The 19,303-nt window shown below is 35.7% G+C and overlaps 1 long non-coding RNA gene, 1 other non-coding gene and 2 pseudogenes across 11 annotated transcripts; all 4 read right to left on the bottom strand.

Moving 5' to 3' along the window:
* Positions 1-10,720: 10,720 nt before the first annotated feature.
* On the bottom strand, positions 10,721-17,361 carry LOC113358523. Of its 10 annotated transcripts, none has more exons than XR_003364635.1 (9): positions 17,197-17,361; positions 16,954-17,024; positions 15,489-15,611; positions 15,316-15,387; positions 13,338-13,415; positions 12,619-12,884; positions 12,334-12,537; positions 11,569-12,256; positions 10,721-10,998 (listed from the first exon to the last, which is right to left on the bottom strand). It is a non-coding gene; the product is annotated as an uncharacterized LOC113358523 (long non-coding RNA). The 10 variants fall into 10 exon arrangements; XR_003364640.1 differs by having other exon boundaries at positions 11,569-12,118; positions 12,192-12,537; XR_003364637.1 differs by adding an exon at positions 13,787-14,191 and having other exon boundaries at positions 11,569-12,537.
* LOC113362471 lies at positions 13,429-13,541 on the bottom strand (annotated as a pseudogene).
* On the bottom strand, positions 13,613-13,692 carry LOC113362528 (annotated as a pseudogene).
* LOC113362336 lies at positions 13,828-13,919 on the bottom strand. Its single transcript, XR_003365704.1, has one exon. It is a non-coding gene; the product is annotated as a small nucleolar RNA SNORD96 family (small nucleolar RNA).
* Positions 17,362-19,303: the final 1,942 nt, after the last annotated feature.

A 19,303-nucleotide genomic window follows, 5' to 3' on the forward strand; every position in this document is an offset into this window, starting at 1 on the left:
TTTTGGAAAATTCTCCTGCGCATCTTTCTAACCAGGTAGCATACATTCGAAAAAAATATTCATCTTATGATTATCCAATCTTAAATGGCAGCCTGTAAGACCAATAAAAAGGATAAACACAAGAATCAGCATACATCCGTAACCGTATAGTATTTTTATTTTACTACTAAACAAAGCTTTGATGTCCTTTAACAAATTGTAAATTCCGCCAAGGAGGTAGAGGGTTTGCGTCGATACATTTAAAAGCATGACAGTTATCTATAGGCCTCTCTGTGTTTGACATTCTCTAAGATTAACAACATCCAACCAAAATTTCATTAAAGGACAAGCCAACCTTTTGTAATACTCAAAAGCATCAAAAAGGTCTTATCTTCTGTTTCAAAACCTATTTTAAAGTGTAACTCCCAGTCCAAGGAAAAGTCTATATCCTTGCTTCACACATCTAGTAAGCAGGAAACTAAAAATAACTATGTGAAACCAAGTACTTATTATTGCTTAGTCAACTCAACGTCCACAAAACTATAAACTCATAAGCAAAGTTCAAAAAAAACAAAAACACATACTTCAACCGCCACCAGAAGGCCAAGACATCATTGATGAAACATAAATGATTTCAATCAAATAAACTCAAACTATACATGTGTATGACCACTTCAGGAAAACAAACACATCCTCATTCCATAAGGTCCTTCAAAAATATTCCTCTTCATCTTCAAAATCAACATGAAAACAAAAATTTGATCAGATCACCAACACCCAACAAAAATAAATAAATCAATGACAAATAACAAAATTTTGCATACAACCAAACCCTCAATTCTTGATAACCAGTTACCACCTTCAGTTTCTTGCCCTATCAAAAGCTCATGTCATGGAACCTAAGAATGACTTAGCTGGAATCAACCAAAACCAAACTGAAATATCATCAACTCGTGATATTAGAATACCCCTAAATCCCAAATTGAAGAAACAAAAACAAATTAACTCACCTCACAAAAATACAAGCAATGTAACGAGCAATCTTATTGGCAAACTGAGTCAATTTCACCTTCATCACCACCACCACACCGTCAATAGGAACCATTTGAAGTGATCTACAACCCCAATTAACAAAGATAACACTTAATCAAAACTATTACCAGGAAAATCAAGAGCTTTGAAAATTTACCATTAAAAATTAAATTTTTGTAATTGAACATGATGAATAAGAATCAGTCATAGATAGTTACCAAATTAGTCGTGGGAAGACATACTAAAAACACATATTACCATTGAAATCGATTATTTGTTTGAGGGTATTGACTTCTCCTCAATCTTCCGGATCTGGAAAAATTGCAGAAGAAGACGATGAAGGTCGATTGAGAGCAAATAATGAAAGAGATGAGAGAGGAAGTCAATAAGCAGACTTGATCTCCATTAAACTTTCAGAGAAAAAACCAAGAAAAAGATAAAGATGAGTTAGGCTGTGAAAGAGGTGAGAGAGAAGAAATAAAATTAAAGAGATAAGGTTCCTTCTGGTTTTAATTAAGAGATGAGGTATTTAATCACAGTCGTATGTCAATTATCAGACTCAATCTCGAGGAAATCTAACCACTAAAATCATCTAGGATCAGCGGTCGCGATATCAGTAGTTGAATAGGACTAATATGGTATTAAAAATTTGTTATGCAACGACCGTTAATAGGGATTAAAGAACTTTTCCGTGTTTTTTAGATCAATGATTGTCTTGACCGGTCAATGGTCCGTTGACCGTCAACGAGGGTCACGGATGTGGATTGAAAAAACCCTATTTTCCACTAGTGTCACATCTAACTTTCCAAATGAATCAGCAAGTAGTAGCAAAGATTGGTATCCAGTCCTTGAGATGATAAGTGGGGAGAAACCAAGAGTTGAGCCAATCATTGAAGTTAGTTGCTTCCCAAAACATTTGTGATGAGAACCAAAAAGATTTATCCACACTTCAGTAGCATATGGGAAAGAAATGAGAGTATGGGTTATATCTTATGCAGCACTTTCGCATAGATTGCAGATAAGATCAATGTAGTTGAGGATGCTAGCAGTCCTCGTATTGGTAAGTAAGATACCATAAGCACACTTCCATTTGAACATTTGGATAGATGGGAGGTATCCAGTTTCCAGATTTTCTTCCAGGATGGATTGGTGATGTCCTGATGTCCTCTGTGTATTTGTGATTGATCTTCTTGTCATAAAGAGATTTGACAGTGAAAATCGCATTGTCAATGAGGCCCCAGATTATTTTATCTTCCTCTTGTATGTTGAGTTGATCATCTTCATTAAACCATTGAGAAATTAGAGTCATATCCCATTATCCTAAGAATATAATTAGCTGACTGACTAGAGTAAGATCATTAGGGCAAAGTTGAGGTTTTGTTGTTATTCCTTCTTTATTTTACTATAGATACGTTTATCAAAAAGATGCATTCTCGTATGAAACAATCAGGAAATTCGATTTTTCTAAGGAACTTCACAATTGGTAGAAGCCAAATTGGAGGTGCAGACCGGTATATAGAAGACTTGTTTGTTTTAGCCCATTGAGTTAGCACTGAACAACGGAATTAGATAACGGAGGTTGGAAAGTGAGAAGACAAGCAACTAAACATGAAGCATAAAACTGAATATCCTTAAGCATAGCGTCTGTTCTTGGATCACCATCGAACTTCCTAGTAGAAAATTGGTCAATGAGATCTTTAGCATCACTCTCAATGATAATGTGAGTAAGATTTTGCTCCACAACTTTCTCTAGAACAACCCAAATTTCTCTAGCTTCAGCTTTAACCGCAGACTCAACATCAAAAACTATTGATGCATAAAATGAAACTTTATTTGAGAAGTCCTTCATCACATAGCCTACACGATTATCCAGGGAAATATCATCAAAGGAACCATCAGTATTATATTTTATCCATCTAAAGGGGTATGGGTGGGGTGTGGGGGTTGTTTATCATTATGACCAATAGTGATACCAGAAGAGATCTGTAATTTAGGTTTCCTAATCAAAAGCATAGCTCTGGCTTTATTGATAACTGCAGAATGGGGTTCCTTTAGGTTATTGAAAACAAGATTGTTTCTGCTACTCCAAATAGACTACAAGATAGTAACAATTTTTTTTTTGACTTTCATCAGGCAGTTCTGTAACATGATCTATTAACCAGAAAACAAGCCAATCAATTAAAGATTTATCCGAGAAAGTATTAACGTTCACACAGAAAGAGGCTAGAAACCAAACATGTCTAGCAAAAGGACATAAAACAAGAACATGCATAACAGATTCATGATGATCATAGCACCTAGTACAATCAACAGAACTCATAGGCATTCTGGTATGGAGAACGGTTCTAGCAGGTATGACATTTCTAGCAGCTTTCTAAATAAAAATCTGAACATGATGTGGAACTCTAAGTTTCCAAATGCACTTCCAAAGTTTACTACAAGGGGAATACCTTAGTTCTCTAAGTCCCAAGTAGGAAGATTTAGAAGAAAATATGTCATTCTTTAAAAGCTCCCAAGCCCTCCTATTAGGAGTGCGCAACTGGCTTAAGGGAATAGTGACAATCTTCTTAACAAAACTATTATCAAAGTGGATATCTAGTATACCAATATTCCAGGTTCTAGTCTCTGGATTAATGAAGTAAAAGACCTTAACACTAGGATCCTGGGGTCTAACGGTTTAGGTGAAGCAGATCCCAAATTTGGTATTCACTCATCATACCAGGGGTCAATGAATTTCCCATCTCCCACAATCCAAGAGATAAAAGGTTTGATAAATTCCTTTATAGTATGCAGATATTTTCAGGTCCAAGAACATCTACTATGGGATTTAGCATTTAAAAAAATCAGTTTAGGAATATATTTAGCTTTAAGGACAGTACCCAGCAAGCAGTTGGGATTTTCAATAATTTTCCGAGCATTGCAAGCCGGCATAACTAACTTAGCTTTCCTAAATCCTAAGCCTCCACATAATTGGGAGAGCATAAAATATCCAAACCAAGCAAATGAAGTTTCCCATCTTTAGGGTCCAGGGTTTCACTCCATTAAAATTTATAGAGACGGGAATTCATCTTCCTACAAAGGTATTAGGGGATAAGAAAAGTTGTCATCTGGTATAGGGGATAGCTTGTCCAATGTGCTTAACTAAAGTGGTCGTAGTAGCCTGGGATAAAAATTTATGAAACCAAGAAGAGATTCTAGCATCCACAACTTGAAAATTACCCATATGGGTTTGAATTTTATAGGCTTGAAAAGCAATAGGAGTACCAAGGTATTTTTATCCCATATCACGATTTTGGATATCAAGAATGATAAACAACTGACCTATGAAATGCTCAGAGAGTTTTTTGCTAAACAAAATACCAGACTTACCAAAATTTATTTCCTGGCCAGAAGCCAAACAATTTTTTTGAAGATAATCCTTTATGGTTTGAAAATCTTTAACAGTAGCTTTAGAAAACAACAAAGAGTCATCAGTAAAAAGAATATGGGTGATACTAGGGGCATCCTTACAGAATTTTATGCTTTCCACCAACCCTTTTCTAGTTAGAGAATCAATATAGGCAAATATAGTTTTAGAGCAAATAATGTATAAATAAGGAGATATGGGATTTCCTTTCTCTCAAACCTCTCTATGGCTTAATTAAATCAGAAGGAACACCATTTTAAAAAACAGAATAAGACACTGTAGAGAGGCATTGATTAATCAGATTTACCCAGTAATCAGATAAACCCATTTGTTAGAGCATTGCTCGGTCGAACTCATAAGTGTTTCTATCTCCAGCTTGTTATCAAATTGTTGTCAAAACTATATCTTGATTTCTAGTCTACAATTAGTTAAGTCTCAGTCTAGGATAGAGGTAGTTGAGAAACGAACCAGTCATCATTTGCGTTCTACCGTTTGAAGGCGAAGATCAATCGAAGCTTTTGGAGAACTTCACCAACAAAAGGTAAGTGAAGACTGGACCACCTATTTCTCAATTTATATTCGTTTTTCTATCCTTGAGACATTTTTCGCATAACTAATTAGACTAGCTTGCATACACAAGAATTTCTAGTCGAGAACTAATTATTTAGTTTAAGAATTTCTCGAATTATAATGACTAAGCTTATGAAAATTTGTTCATACTTGATCAATTTCGGTTGAGAACAATTTATTGTTCGGAACCAAAATCATGAATCAAGTTTATCATTCGAAAATAGCCGGGAACAGTGATATGTGTCATTGATTTATTCAAGAATGTTTCGAATTGATTTAGAAAAATATAGAACTACTATATAAGGAATACAAGACATTGTTATCAGTCTTACAAACTGAGATAGTTGTTATATGTCTGAAGCTGTATTACATGTATTCGTACACGTAGAGGAGTAGCTATATATCGACTTACAGATTTGTGTGATACGCATAGTCGTATGCACATCATAGGAAAATCTGTTTTTTTCGATCCGGATATGTATGTATATTCATATACAAACCATTTTGGAAATGTGGTAAGAAAACTGGGTTTAAGTATCCAAACCGGTATGCGAACCAATAAAGTTATATGTTATAGAACCAGTTTAGTACCCATGCCGGTACGCAAACTGAAAAGGTTATGTGAACTCCGGAACGGCTAAAGTCTTAAGATTTCCAAACCGGTTCGCAAACTAATTTTTTTTTGTCAACTCCGGAACTCAGTTTTGCACCTAAATTTGCAAACCGGTACGTGAACTATTTTTTTTCTTCTGTCAACTCCGGAACTCGGTCTTGCTCATAATTTTGCAAACCGGTATGCGTACCATGACTCAGCCGATTCACGAACGACTTATGTATTTGTACTTTGTGCATTTATCAACTATGTCAATTGTGTTCAATTGCGATTAAATTATTTCTATGAGATAATTTGAATTTGATCAATTCTCTAAAAACACTAGACTTATTTGATCACATGATTGTGACTCAAGATTAATGTCTTTGTGTTCATGAAAATGAGTGTTGTCAGAGCATTGCTTGGTCGAACTCGCAAGCGTTGCTATCTCAAGCTTGTTTGTCAAGTTTAGTTGATCAAAACTATAAGTCTTGATTTCTAGTCTACTTATAACTAAGTCTCGGATTATGATAGAATGTGTAGTTGAGCTTTAGACTTCACGGCGTTCATCGATTAAAGACGAAGATCTACTGAGGAGAGCTTGGAGGAACTTCATCAACAAAAGGTATGTGGAGACTAAAACTTATCTATCACTCAGAAGTCTATTCTATTCTATCTCCTAATGATACTAAGTCGTATAGCTATATAGACTTTTATATTATGCACATTTGATATTTCGAGCTGAGTTTAACTCGTTATCTATTTCTCGAGATATGTGTTGGAAGCTTTTTGTTTTAGCTATGTTCATCATATTCTTGACGAGTTTAGTTGGAACCAATTTATTTGTTGGAAACTAAATAATAAGTCAAAATATGATCATGTGAAAATTTCCTTGAAACATCTTACATGATTTGTGTGAGACAATCATTTGATGTCGACTCGGAAAGTTTTGTATTGATCATTCAATCGCTTGAAAATTACTCGTAAGCTAATAGTTTGTGTGAGACAGTTATTGTTGTATTCTAAGGATGTTTCAATGATTGAAATGTGAGTTTAGAACAATTAACCTTTGTCTGGATACATCACAGTATGTATACCAGTATGCAAACTGTTGTGGTATGATTCAGGTCCAGAAACCTTGTATGCATACCTAGTATGCGGACGGTTTTAACTGTTAAAGTCCGGGAACCAAGTTTGCATACCAGTATGTGAACGGTTCTACCCGAGTTAAGGTCCGGGACAGCAGTATGCATACCCGTTTGCAAACTGCTGGACAAGACCAAAGTCCGGAAGCTATAATTTGCGTACCTGTTTACAAACTTAGTGGTTAAAGTTCTAAAATCGGGTAAGTATGTTTTCATACTCATGAACAAATACATTTATGAATTAAGGAATGCAATCTTTGCAAACAGTGGCTTAATGTTCATGAATTGATTCTCCGATTTTGATTCAACTGGTTCATTTATATTTCTGTGAAATAGTGAACAATCAAACAACTCTATTTGAAACACAATTAGATTAATTTGATTATCTTTCATGATTGATTGATCATCATAGTTGATCTACAAGTGTTAGATAAATGTGGTTAAGACAAAAGTGTTCATATGGCTAACTTCGGTTAACTATTATTGAGCCAACTCAATATACATGTTTAGGTACGGTTACCCATATCTAAATGAAAGTATATTTCATTTATGTGTAACAAGCTAAGACCATCTAACGGTGGAGAGATATTGCTTTGGTTTTAAGCAGACTTAGCTTGAATCTTAAATCAAGTTTTCATTTAACGGTGAATATTGAATGCTTTGTTACTAAGCTATCTTAGATTTGATTGAAAGAAAACCCTAATTTGAAAGACTATATAAGGGAGAACTCTAGCAACTGGAAAACCTAATCCCGACACTTTCCTGTGTCCTAGTTGCGACTAGATTAGATTCTCCTTTAACCTAGGTTTTTCCAAAACCATTATAGGTTAACGACTTGAAGACTTCATTTGGGATTCGTGAAGCCAGGTCCAACTATTTTCTCTGTAGTTGCGTAATATGATCTTACTTGTTCTATCGTATTAAGTTTTATCTTCTCTAAGATTTTCTAGAGATTTATCTCCGATAGGTAAGATATAAAAAGTAATCTCAAAGCTCTTCGTCTCATTCTTTGTGATTCCACAATAACTTCTTCTACTATCATATAGTTAAGTTATTGTGAGGTGATTGATATTTCTAGGCTGCTCTTCGGGAGTATAAGACTGGATTGTCAATTGGTTCCTGTTCATCTTCATTTATCAAAATATGGAACAAAGAATTCATAGGTATTCCGTGGGAGGAAAATTTTTCAATCAGAATAAACTTATATGTGGGAGACAGATTTGTTTATAAGTCTTCGACTTTGGGTCGTAGCAACTCTTAGTTGTGGGTGAGATCAGCTAAGGGAATCAAGTGCGCAGAATCCGGCGTAGTTCTAGAGACATAAGGAACGTGACTGTTCCTTAACCAGTGTGAGACTTGGTTAGGGATCAACTACATTCCAGTCCGAAGTTAAATTGCAGTAGGCTAGTGTCTGTAGCGGCTTAATACAATATGGTGTTTAAATCTGGACTAGTTCTCGGGGTTTTTCTGCATTTGCAGTTTCCTCGTTAAAAAAACTTCTGGTGTCTGTGTTATTTATTTTTCGCATTATATTTGTTTACATAATTGAAATATCACAGATTGTGCGTAGGTCAATCAATTGGAAAATCCGACCTTGTTTGTTGAATAGTAATTGATTGGCACTTGGACATTGGTCTTTGGTACCGTCCAAGTTATTTCTCATATCAATTGGGCTCACAGATTTCTATCTGTTCGATTGCAGATTGTATTGAGGAATTGAGATATAACTCTTTAGTATTTTTCTTCATTGAGCACGCTTTTTAAGTTGGTGCTCTCGGAATTATATTGGAGTTAGTCCATATAATTTCCGAACGAATTATTAGGAGTGGTTGTTATACCCATCTTTTTCAAGTGTTAAGCTTTTTAAGTTCAAACTGGCTAGTTTCGGCTAACCGTGTTGAACATAGTCTTTGTACACGGTGCAATTACGTTTTCCCTAACCAGATTGTATATCTTGTTTATGTGAATAAGATTCAAATTTTTCATCTTCGAAGCTATCTTAGATTATTACTAAAGAAACCTATGCTTTGAATGTATATATAAGGGGAACCCTTGACAACTGAGATCTTTGAACCCTGATACTACTTTTTGGTGTGTCCTAGTTGTATCTAGATTCGTCCTCTCCAGAAACCCTAGGCTTTAGCGACTATCAAAAGACTTCATTGGGATTCGTGAATCCAAGTCCAGTTATCGTTTATCTTAATAACTTGAGTATCCTGATCTTGTTTAATTGTTGATTTATCACTTGAGCAAGATAGATAGAAATTACAAAGTTCTCTTGGTCTCAAATTTGTGATTCCTCAAGTTTTATACTTGTGAGGTGAATAATAATCTAGACTGCACTTCGGGTTGCATAAGTCCGGATTTCGAGGATATCTAGACTTCTATCAAATTGCTATCGATTTCCATCACCTTGATCCTACGTTTGATTTGATCATCCGTTTCGACAGTAATCAGGAAATCAATTATATATGCTTAATATGTGGAAGGCAGGTTTGGTTTAAAGTCTTCAATTGAGATGAAGCGACTCTTAGTTGGTGTGACGTTATCTAAGGGAATCAATTGCGCGGAGTCCTTCTGGGATTCAAGAGGCGTAAGAAGCGCGAATGTACCTGAATCAGTAGTACACTAGTGTCTGTAGCGGCTTAATACGGTTTGGTGTTCAATCTGGACTAGGTCCCGGGGGTTTTCTGTATTTGCGGTTTCCTCGTTAACAAAATTTCTGGCATCTGTGTTATTTCTTTTTCTGCATTATATTGCTTATCTTTATAATTAAAATATCACATGTTGTGCGTTGATCAATCAGAGTAGATAGGTCCGACCCAATTTGTTGGATACGACTTGATTGATCCTTGGACATTGGTCTTTGGTACCGTCCAAGAACTCTCTTTGTGATTAGGTTCACGGATTCAATTCTGCAAACGTTCTAATCGCAAGAGAGAAAGAGATATAACTCTAGACACTTTCCTTGATTGAGTTTTAAATCTCGGAGTTGTGTTGAGTTTGTCCATACAGATTGCCCACGGTAAAGTTGGTGGTGTATTTTGGTACCCCCAGTGTTTTCAATTGGTGTCAGAGCAGGCAAACACGTTAAGAACTAACAAATCTGTGGTTGAAGCAGTCTGACTATATGGACATAAGTAAAATCTCTGATAAACGCTGCACCAGTTTAAAAGAAACTGTTTCTATAGATCCTATAGAACAGTCTGATTTGTCAAACTCTCTTAGAGACGAACATTGTGTTTCCATAAAACAGTTGGATATTGATAAATGTCATTCCTATTGTTTTATAGATGAGTCTAACTTAGAAGTTGAACGGGAAGCAGCCATGGAAATCACTGAAATTTTCAAGCGAATAGAATTTCATACTTCAGAGGTCAATTGGCTGAGACACAAAGTCAAGACACTCATTGGTATTATTTCTAAATATGATTCCAAAACAAGGATATCTCTTGTAAATGATTCCTTGGAGATCGTTCAACCAACGGGTAAGAACACTGCTCGACGTTGCGATAGTGAATCCGAAGAAACTACCATGATAACAGCTTCTAAACAAGGCGATAAGTTAGAAAAAGTAAGAGCAAATCCTGTTCATGATATTCTAACAAAATCGCAGTCAGAAACTAATAAACAAAGTACTATTGCTTTGTTAGGAGATGATCACACTACAAAAATACTAAGTTTCAGCCACATCAAAGAACCGTGGCAGTTGACCAAAAATCCGTGGCAAAAAATAACTTGCCACGGCAGCCTCCTCGTGACAAATACTCCCGTAGCTAAAACTCTTTGCCACGACTGTTGCCACGGTTTTTTATGCGTGGCTAATAATGTATGATCATTTTACCACGGGTATTATAGTGGGTAATAATAGTTGGATGGCACATGTGTGGGACTATTAGCCACGTTTTTCACGCATGGGTGCTCCAAGGTCATTTTACGTAGTTGGATTACACTGCTAGCCACTAAAATAACAAGACAATAGTTACTTTACAACAATTTCAGAAAAACAATTTATTCATTAAAAAACACAAGTACTACATGTTTGTCTGATTGATTACATTCAGAAGCAAATAAAAACTCAATACTAAACCATTCCGAGTCTGATACAGGAAGCAAATAAATACTTAATACTAAACCATTTTTAGTTTGATACACAAATACTTAAAGTGAACGAAAATAAAATACTTAAACTATCACAGATGGATTTCTTACTTCCAAAGTTAATTGTCATATATCTTCCAACACCTTGAACATGTTCTTTCAATGAAATTAACCTGCAAAATGTAGACATCAAATCTGATATCAATGACAAATAACAGTAGAAAATATCCATGTATACAACATTTACAGAGGCTTAATTTCTTATCCCTTCAAATATAACATGTGGTCTAAACCATTAAGAAGATAGAGAAGAACATATGATCTCTCATATACACCTATGGATTCAAACAAGTACAAATATCCATCAAACATTTAAGCCGATATACCTAGTTACCCATATATCAATCCATGGAAGAAAAAAGAACAAAAAATTCGTAGTATGGAACCAGCACACCCATTTCCAAATTTCCTAATAATTCAATATGAATGTATATCATCCACTGGTGTACGCAAATACTAATTAGATGGTTGGCAAGCTATTGGCTAACGATAATGCTAATGTGTGTCGTGACAGCTAAAGTAAAGAATGTTCTGCAAAAATCTATAGTCCATGACGTTAATCCAGAGTCTAACTTAACAATTATGCCATCGTCTTTCTAATATGTTGCAGCAAGGGGAACATGTTTAGAGGTTTATAAGCAACTGTAATCATATGAATAGACTAATAAAGCAGAAAACATTACCTCAGATTCGTGTAATAAGATCACAACTCTATGGCTCTGGATGTGGGAGGTCCCTCTACAAAACAAAATGCAATTAGGAAAGCTTGTAAAATATTTGTGGATATACTCATACATGCCCGAGAAAGCTTTAAGAATCTAGAGAATACACTGCCAAAAATATTTGTGGATATGCTAATACATAACCGACCAGCAAACAGCAGCAAAAGGGCATCTATTTTTTTCTGTGATTCCTCGTTAGCCTTTTTCATATCATCTACAGTTTTCTTCATCTCAAGACGTTCTTCTTCCATGTCGTTCTGCATATGAACCTGATCCTCCTTCAGTTTTTTTATTTCATCTCTTAATGCAGCATTTTCCTCGTTGTTTTGGACAACATTTGAAGAAGATTCTCCCGTAAGCTTGGTTACTTTAATTGTTGAACCAACACCACGAATCCGACCTGGTTTCTCAGCTCCCATGATTTTAGAATACTGGTCTCCTTTCCCTTCTTTGGCTCTATAGGTTTTCTGATACACAGCAGCTCGACTTGCTTTCTTTTGCGTTATCTCTTCTATATGTTCATATATAGTATGTCAAGATCTACATAACATTAACTATCAATACCGATTCATATTAGTCGTTACCTCTATCGCGTGGTTCACGAATGACTTAGTACCACCATGATGAGGCACAACCAACCATTCTCACTCTTTTTCAAGGTTCAGAAGTTAGAAGTCACAATTTAACATATAAACTCATAAACGATAAATCTGTAAACATTCTCACCTTGAATTCAAGTGAACTCCAATATATCAACATATTTGCCCACTGAGTGTCAATAACTTCGTTTGGACAACTAGCTCAGTTTTGTGCATCAGTCTTCTTCTCATCAAAATGTTCCAACCTCATGTTACGTTTGTTTGCCTTCCATTTTTCATGGATTTTCTCCTCCACCCAAAAGTTGATCTCACCAGAATAATGAAAAATATTCTACAATATTCATCAGTTAAAATTTAGCAATCTTCAACCAATAAAATAATTTAATATATTGGTTAAAGTAATTTTCTTAACCTTCAGCTCTTCAATGGCTTCTTCAAGCTTTTCTTCCTTATGGGGCATATCAGACCAGTCTGGAATGTCAAACGGGAAGTTTTCTCCATTTAGTGCCAGCTTTCCACAATAAGCCGAGATCTTATTTGCGTTCGGTCCAACTGGTGCACCCCGGCGAAATTCCAGTGATACTTTCTCACCCCTTTTCAGCTTATTAAGGAAGTTGAACTTAGCCCCTCCTCTTACTTTCTTTGCTGCCGGAGGTTGTGGGTTTTCATCCATATTTCCTGCAAGAACCACAAACAACAAGTAAGCACATCATGACAAAGCAAAAAGATGACATAACGTGTGGATAAAAAAACACATAATAAGCTTACACAATCGAAAAAGAGTTGATTCGTAACATGCTTACTAGTTACTGATGATGAAGCTAAATGGTGAACCTTCCATCTCTAAGTAAAATGAAAGCTAATCTATATGAGAAATAAACTCTGAAAACCTTATCAGTTCTGTGTATTGCAAGTTTATAATAGAGCATCAAGACCACATCGCATATAAAGTGGTTAATCAAATTACCCTAAAACCTTCATTCTACCAGAAAATACTGACGAATTCTGTAAAACCAAAATTCAACTTGTTCAAAAGTATCAAACTACCAATGAAGCTGTCCTGCACTAGTTTTCCAGCTCATACAAAAAACTACAATCGGAAAACAAATTCCACTTTCATGTAACGTTTACCTTGAACGTACAGCAGCAAAGTAACAGCAGCAGCAGCAGCAACAACCACTTAGAAGATTGAGGGAACTCCAAGAAGACCTAAAATTTGCAGAATGGGTCAAATTTGAAAATTTTCTAAGGAATATTCGCATTTCAGCTCTCTCTATCAAGAATTTTCTGAAGCAGAACTGGCATAAAGCTGTGTAATGATCATCACAGCCCAATTTCACCATTAATTCAATTCAATAACATAATCGAACGGGATATCCTAAATCATTTATTTAGTCTACAAAATATGGCTCATATCAAGAAATTCAACCATTTTAAACTTTTTAGCTTCATAGATAACTCTCAGAAGCGCAGGTAACCATAGCCATTTATGATCAAAGACTAAAACGTAAAACATGTACTCATAATCTAACACAAATTCAGATTCAATAGTTGAACAAGCCAGAAGGATGGTAGAATACCAAGCAATTTGCAACTGGTTGCCCATAAAATTCAAACCTACAAGCCTCAGAATTGCAGAATATGTCACCAAGGCGTTAAGCCATACAGTCCCGAAAGATGGTGTTCTTTATAATTCGATATCCTCATAGGCTATATATACCAAACCAAGTAACCATGTAATTATGAAAATAAATTATTGAATAAATGTATGTCTCATGGCCCGTCCCAAGAGGTAATGGCCACTACGCAGCTCCCCAAGGCAATGGAATATGAGACAACCTGAAATGGAGATCTTTCGACCATCAACATCTCAAGTTTTTTGTACGACGTTTACAAATGGGTTTTACAAACATAACAGGTTTGCTCCAATCTACGAAAGAGAGAATGTTTTGCCAAAATCTCCCCTGCCGATATCATACAAGTCCCTAAACAGATCAATAAATATCAGATACACCAGAAAAATACACATTAAGATGGGAGGAACATCGGCAACAGGTCAGTAACGTACACAAGGCAATAATGACTTATCACATCAACAAGGAAACAAAAACAAACTGGAAAATATTATTTTTTTTAAAATCAAACTTTGGATCTAAAATAAACTCTTTTATGTATCATAAGTATCAACTCCTTCCCATAGCTTATCAAATACACAAAAACAAAAGAATAACAACCAATATAGCATAACATGAAAACTGAAAAATTTGAGTCAACCAAGCACAAACCAATCCAAAACACAAAGAAACCCGAGACTAGAATGCATACTAGAAGTGGGATCAGGTTATTGAGATAATTGGTATGATATTAAAGTAATCCAGATACGCTAAGGTAAAGTTAGCTTGTTTCGGAGTCAGATGCTGACATAATCAATTTATCATGATATTAGAACATTGACAGAAAGCAAAGCCAACAATGACGATATTATTCCCATTGAAACAATAAAATCCTTAGTGACATTTCTAAGCCATTTCATTTCTCATCACATTCCCAATTTCAGGAATCATCCCTGTAAGTGAGTTTAATATAATACTCCAACAGCATTTTAACAGCAACAAGCTATCCGAAATATAAGTTATAAATGTAAGTTACTAAATTGTACATGAGTTTGTAGTGCCACCCTGCTCCACGTTTTGGTTGAGCGGTCCTATTTGTGAGACAAATATCCTTCTCCAAAGAGAAACACTATGGTGCATAAAAAAATCTATCAATCTTAATACTTTACCTTCTCAAAGCATCATACGACAAGGCCAGCACATGGGCCGAGAAGAACTATTTATTTGTCAAAAGAGTTTTCTTGAACAATTTTATTCTTGAGAATATCATTATAACTACTGGAGAAATTTATAGGTCTCAAGAACACATTAATGCGGTTCCCTGGACTACTTGGATCATAAGTATCAGTTCGCCCTTCTTTATGCCATCTCATATCCTCTGCAGTTTTGGAAGACATAAACAGACGCTGAAGCCTAGACTTTATCGGGAAGCGGCGGAGTACTAGTTTTCGAGCTCATACAACGCAAAACAGATTCTATTTTCATGTAACATTTACCTTGAATGTGCAACAGCAAAGTAGCAGCAACAACCAAAACCACTTGGAAGAATGAGTGAAATCCAAGAAGACCTGAAATTTGCAGCTGAAACTCAAAAACATATATGGAGTAATTTTTATAACAAATGCACAAATAAAAAGTAATACTACTGAGATCGTGAAAGAGAACTTACCAAGTACGAACCAACTTGAGCACCCTAATTATCAACGAGTGCCTCTTCTACTTGGCCAAACTTCACTTGCAGAGAGACAGAGATTTACCACCAGTAGAGACAGAAAACATAAAGTTTTTTTTCCTGCTAGGGAAGATGAGCAGAATGGGTCAAATTTGAAAAAAATTTCTAAGCGATCTTGTATTTGGACTAACATGCTCTCCTCCCCTTCAATATAGTGAATAAGTAACAAGGCAACAGGTCAATAAAAATGACTTATCACATAACAAGACAACACAATGACTTATCACATCAACAAGGCAACAAGTCAATAACACAGAGAGTTAATTTCACATTAGCTTGAGAAATTGTGGTCAACAACACAACAGGGCATAGTTACAGACTTATAATTTCAGGTTTAACATTGTGCATAATACCACTGTTATGTGTAATCATCTCACCTACGAAGAGTGACATTTTCATTTTAAACGTGTGAAATTTCCATACCAGGTGATCACATCTTAGTATGCTGAAACTTGCACCAGTATATCAAAACTTAACGGCCAAGAAGAAATAGAAGTGAAGAAAATTAACTTTGTGCTATAAGAATAAAGTTGTGATATCTCACACCCTCGAGAACCAAACAACAATAGATATACTTAGTGACCAAATCTGACATTTTTTCACCAAATATACATTCACCATGAAAACTATTCTGTGATTCATAGAATGCAACGATGACTTATCACATGAACAAGGAAACAATGACTGGAATTTTAAAACAAAAATCTAAATTTGGATCTAAAAGAATCTCTTTAAGTATCAACCCCTCCTTCCCATACATCTTTAAGTTCTTCAATCAAAGGTCTCAAGTACACATCAATATGGTTCACTGGACTACTTGGATCATAAGTATCAATTCGTAGTTCTTCATGCCATCTCATGTCTTCGGCATTTTTGGAAGACATAAACAAACGTTGAAGCCTAGGCTTTAACGGGAAGTGGTGCAGTATCTTAGACGGAGTATTAGGTCTCACTATCTTCCACCTTGAAGCCCAGCAAATAGTGCACTTGTCCATGGTTTTTCTTTCTTTCTAGAGTGAGAATACCGAACAGTAAAGCAATTTTCATAAACTCCTGATACTTAAGCCAACAACCTACCCTCAAACAACTGGGTTCATAAGAATGGAAACTTAATACAAATCCAGATGCACATCTCTTACTGAAAAAAACAACATTCTCTGAGAATAACCAAAAATAGTATTTGACTAACCTAGAAATACATGCATACTGGGTTTTGCAATTACACTTGAATTAGAAATAGAGTGCTAAACAAAAACCTAGTGTAAACCTAGTATACTTGATGTTATAAAGGAAGAACATTAGCTGGAATTTCAAGACAAAAATTGAACTTTCATCTAAAAGAAACTCAAAACGTATGACAATCGCAGCAGGAAATCAAGGAACAAGAAATTAAATCTCTTACCAGCTTGTGCAGATAAAATCGATGATGTCCTGCAGAGAATAATGAAATTGATGAATTTCCTTTTTCCAAATCTGACCCAATATCATAAAACAATCCAAATTAAAGAAGATAAATTCTAAATCAGTGCGAAATAATTGAAATCGACATGCAATTAGGTTGATTCCTACATAAATAATTACTACTTAAAGCCCTAGTTTCAGAAAATCAAAACAAGAAGACCTAATTTTACAAATCCCAACTTACCTGAAGTATAATCTTCTCTGTGTATACGGTTTCAAAAAATCGATTGTTTTTATAGCATCCATAATCGAAGAAAGAGGAGAGTTGAGGAAGGTGGGAGGAACTGGGGAGTTGTCTCATTAGATGGGGATCGTGGTCTTCTACTGGTTTACTAGCCACGACTTTGGGTTTTAAGAGAATTCCACGGGAAACAATTGCTACGGCACTATTTGCTGAACCGAAGCCAAAGGCCCGCTATACCCACGGCAGGTTTATAATGAATGATTTTTTAGGGACCATGGTTTTTTTGAGGGACCATGATTTTATTAGGCCACCTTCCCTATAGTGATAAGGGGTGTCCTAAAACATTGAAATGACTAACCTACCCTTAACCTAATTTAATTTAAAACCAACCTAATAACCACCTATATATATAACCACCACCTCCTCCCACCACCACCGCCGATTACCACCACCACCACCTCCGATTATCACCACCACCAACCACGATTACCACCACCGCCCACCACTGCTGATTACCACCACCACCACCTTCGATTATCACCACCACCAACCACCGATTACCACCACCTTCTCCCAGCACCACCACCACCGCCTATTTAAGAAATGTAACAACATCAATGCAATCACAATTAAGTTCAGTTACATAATAATTTTATCGAGTATAAAAGACGCCCGCCGCAACCTGATTCTGCCATGGGACCACTCTGGAGGTATTTTCCAACAAACCCTTCGCTTTAATTTGATTTTGATTTCTTCAATCGAATAGAAATCATCAAAATAGGGTTTTAATAGGAGTTACATAGCCATGTTCGGTTAGGTCGATTTTCCAAAAAAACCCTAGTTTACTAACCGAACTTCTTGAAAATGAAGAACGCGAAGAACAATTCGGTTCTATTGGATTTAAACTAAGTCACCGAACTCTCTGTTCGGTTGTTTCGCAAAAAAATTTAAAATTACAAAGTAATCGAACTCCACCCTTAGAACCGAAAAAAAAAACAAATTCAGTCTAATCGAACTGTGTTGTTGTGGCCACTATGTTGAGTTCCAAAATAACCGAACTTAGCCAATAGAGTTCGGTTTGTTCGGAAAAAATTTTAAAACTACAAAGTAACCGAACTTAGCCAATAGATGCTGGAACTTCACATTTTTGTTTGTTTGTTAAGTTCGGTAACTTCACAATTTTATCGCAGAAACCGAACTCAGAGTTCGGTTGGTTAGCTGTTAGGTTCAAGTTTGCGAAAGAACCGAATTTTGTAAACTTATATACTCTTATATTACGTAAAGTTCGGTTAGATCAAAAGTGCATGCAGTTTGCGAACCAACCGAACTTTGTACACCAAAGTTCGGTTAGTTGAGAACCGACCGAACATAACGTTGTAACTCCTAGAAATTATTAGAGAGTTCGGTAACCTGCGTGTTTGGAACAAGTAACCGAACTATACTTTCAGATGAGTTCGCTTACTTGTTCATCTCACGGGGCAACCGAACTACAGCTTCAGATGAGTTCGGTTACTTGTTCTTCATGTAAAGTAACTGAACTGTTCAAAATCCAGTTCAAATCCGGATCATTTTGAAGATTAACAAATATTCTAGGAAAGGATGGAGATGAAGAATCAGATGAGTTTTCATCATTTGAATACTCAAACTTAGTGAATTGGAAAAAAAAATTATTTTCCATGTTTTTCTCCTTCATCTTCTCTAACTCTACTCTCTCAATAATTCTACTCAACTAATAATAAACCCATCTTTTAATTTAATCTCACTAATTATTTTTAACTAATCATTCACTAATCATAACCTAAAATGAATTAAGAGGGTAGATTAGGTATTAAATAAATAACTAGATATAGGGTGACCTAGAATTACTTCTAATGCCTTTACCCAAAATAAAACCATGGTCCCCCAAAAAAAACCATGGTCCCCAAAAAGTCGTTCTTTATAATGTGTAAAGCTAGGCCCGTGGCAAGTTGATATCATGTCGTGGCAAATGAGGGACCTATTTTCCACGGTAACCTATTCAGCGTGGCAAAATGAAACAAATAGCCACGGATATTCAAATCTGTGGCAATTGGGCCGTGACTAAATGTCATTAATTTTGTAGTGTCAG

The sequence above is a fragment of the Papaver somniferum genome, chromosome 3 (assembly GCF_003573695.1).
Source record: "Papaver somniferum cultivar HN1 chromosome 3, ASM357369v1, whole genome shotgun sequence".
In the NCBI taxonomy this organism is placed as follows: domain Eukaryota; kingdom Viridiplantae; phylum Streptophyta; class Magnoliopsida; order Ranunculales; family Papaveraceae; genus Papaver; species Papaver somniferum.